This window comes from Cibotium barometz, chromosome 41, assembly GCF_041138505.1.
Source record: "Cibotium barometz isolate CiBa-2024 chromosome 41, ASM4113850v1, whole genome shotgun sequence".
NCBI lineage: Eukaryota > Viridiplantae > Streptophyta > Polypodiopsida > Cyatheales > Cibotiaceae > Cibotium > Cibotium barometz.
In genome coordinates, this window is record NC_141086.1 from 22,997,389 (window position 1) to 23,000,773 (window position 3,385).

Here is a 3,385-nt window from a genome sequence, read left to right on the forward strand (position 1 = left end):
TTAGAACCACCAGATGCGGCATGGACTGGAACTCACAACAATACACCTTGTTGGTAAATTCTACTCACCTTACAGGATCAAGTGCTTCGGCGCTCCCATCTTTTCAAAAGGTGGAAACCATCACTACTGTGATAGAGACAACCTCAAAAGATCTAATGACTTGGGTGAATAATGACAATGGCAATACTCAGGGATGGCATATGCCAACATCTCTCTTATATGCACAAGGCTACGGAAGGGGGGAAGCACTTAGAATTCAAATCTGGTTACCTAAAGCAGCTCGCAAGGCAAGACCCAAGGCTGCCAAGGAACATCCAAGGAATACAAAGCTAAAGAGGAGGTTCACCAGAGCCAACAGTTTCACCTCCAACAAGACCACTCAACAACGGTGGATCCCAAAGAAGGTTCTGCAAGCACAAGGCTACTATGAGGGTGCTACTACCTTGTGGCTACCAAAAAAGAATGCAGGGACTACTGCAGCAAAACATAATTATGTTCCTGAATCTACTCAAGAACAAAAGCAGTCAATACCAACTCACTTACAGAAACCAAATCAATACTGGAAACCACGCCTTACCAAGCCTGAAAGAGTCCAGGTGGAAACACAAGCTGACGCGTCAATCGGACATCATGAGAAGGTCTCGAACAGGAAGGGATACTCCAAACTGACATGGCAAGAAAAAGGCAAGTGGGTACCTTTACTCACTTCTATCTCAGAGGCAACACATCAGAAGGAGGATATTGCAACCGAATCAAGTTCAGAGTCTATTCCTCAAAACACAAGCAATGTCAAAGTTTGTCTTACAAAGCCGACAACTTTCAATCAGGCTCCTACACAAGTAGGCTCCCTGACTATCAAGGAAAGAGCGTTCTTCCTACAACTCCAACTATTTGGAATGTCGTCGGTATTCTACTCTTTCCCTAATCAAATTACATTACCAGCCATAAGTCTACAGGCATAGGTGTTAGAGTTGGGCACTCTGAAGACCCAAGAAAATTTTGAAAGCCCAATGGGATGGCAAGAACACAGCTGCCATATGGTTGCCAAAGCTCAGAAGTGTTCAAACATCTCCATTCACACCTCCTCCTATTTGTCCCAATGCATTTCCTATGCCTATCGCTAAAATCTCACCTCCGACTAAACTTCAATCTCTTGCACGTACTCTGAAAGGGATACCAAAAAGAGTCCAACAAAAAGGAACCTGTGCCATACGTCAACACCCCACAAACAATTTGCATAATGTTACATCCAAAAGCAAACTCATTCTTGAAAGAGCTATCATGCTACAAAAGCTACTTTTTGGCAATTCATCTATCGAATCTATTAGCTCTATTTCCGTCATGCCTGTACATACTAGCATTCTTCGTTCAACTTGCATTAAATAAAAAAATCTGAACATTTCCTTATGTGTTGTGTAGAATAACCAAATGGAGACTTGGCTGGACACATGCAGTCCATCTTTGGACCTAGATAGCACTCACCCTGACCATCAAGGGGGCTACAACATTGCACCTTTTCAGACGCACTCACGATATTTTTATGCCCCAGTGGGTGAGGATTGCTGTGGAAGACAATTTGTGGAGTTATACTACTAGCAACATCATCCGTTTCCACACTGCCGCGACTGTGCTCATATGGTATTGGGGAATGCTTCCCATATATGTTGGCAGTGTCGCACATATTTTCATCGCTATGGCACTGGTATGATGCAGCAGATCATGGGAGTCACACCTCAACGACATAATCTCTGGGAAATTATGATGCTGCAACGTGGACCCAACCAACAAAGACTCCCGGGAAGAGGAAAGGGCTCAAACATGGTGCGAGGACACCCTTCGTTTGCTAACCCCTCCCATTTTGCAGGTTCTTCTTCCCCATGAATCTACATGTCAGTTTTGGCTCAATGTGAGTGAGTCTTTAGAACGGTTTCAAAACCATAGGTGCCTCTTTAGCCTTCCTACTGTGCCCATACCATATGTTAGTGAAGATGCACTTCTTCCCTTGCCATCTACTCCATGGGTAGGATTACGTTCTGGGTTATCTTTACATCCTGAAGCTATTGATGTCCACCCACCTGAGAATGCAGACATACATCCACCCCCAGTGCAAGACTAGCACTTGTACTCTCTTAATAAGAACTAGAAGCCAGGGCACTTTTTCCCATTGGGTTTTTCCCCTCGGCCAAATCCGGTGTTTAGCACCAATGTTTCTTATTTTTTGTCTTTTTAATTTTCTTTCTCTTTAGTTTGTTTTATCGGAATAAAACAGATACAAGCACCAAACTACGTCTTTTGCTTCAGTACCGCAACTGATAGTCATACAATCAAGTGCAAACAATTCTTCACCAACCAGCACTTTAATAGAAACAGGTGCACTCATGTCAATCTCTAATGTTTTCTGTATTTTTCTTGTTGCTTGATTGTTTATAAATTTCACTTTACTAAGCATGGCAATATGCATCTCCTTTGGTCTAGAGTAGGGATAGCATTCTAGTGGCTTTAGACTTGATAGTGTAAGTTTGACCGTAATTGTTTTTACCCGTTTAGCAATACAAAGTAATTAGTGTTTTGTGCTAAAGGTAGAGTTCCAGACCTAGGACAAAGAGACTAAATTAATCATAGGATGGTCAGTGGGGATATCTTGTCCTTACTAGGACATTGCTTAGGGACAATCTAATAAACATTCCATAACAAAAATTGGCATGACAAAAATAAAGGGAGGTCTATACCTTTCCCAGACCAATGCCTTGTGTAGTAAGGAATAGCCATACCGCGGGTGCGCAAACATACTCTTGAAGAGAGTCCTGTCCCAAAAAAAAAGAGAGGACAGAAAGGCACCAAGAGAAATGCTTGTCTAATCCAGGATGGTCGCCGTTGTGCTTAAAATATTAAACCAAAACACTAAGCAATATCAAGAGTCTGCCCCACTACATAATTATGTTAGATTTATTAGTGTTGAACCGACATCTTTGACTTAGCATAGGCTCAGTATACTACTTGATAGTCCCTTGATTAACTGTTGTCTTTTGCCTTCTAGGAAAAGAACAATACAAATTTGGCATAAAACATTCTTTACATTAATTAGCTGCAGGTAGTAATTATTAAGGCTTGAACTAACCTATTCAATCTCTACACTGCTTCAATGTTTCCTTCCTCTAGCTAATTGGACGTTTATTGTCATGTCTTATTCAGTAAAATTGCTTGTTTTGTTATTGTCTGTCAGTACTTTTGCTTTCAAAAAAAAAACACACAAACCACCTATCATTTTGCTTGCAGGTACACACTGGAGATTCTACTCTTCCTTGACATCTACGTGCTCGAGGACGTGCGCAAAATAGGAAGGGGGGAATGTTGTGTGAGACGAGTGGTGATCAATGCAAGGATG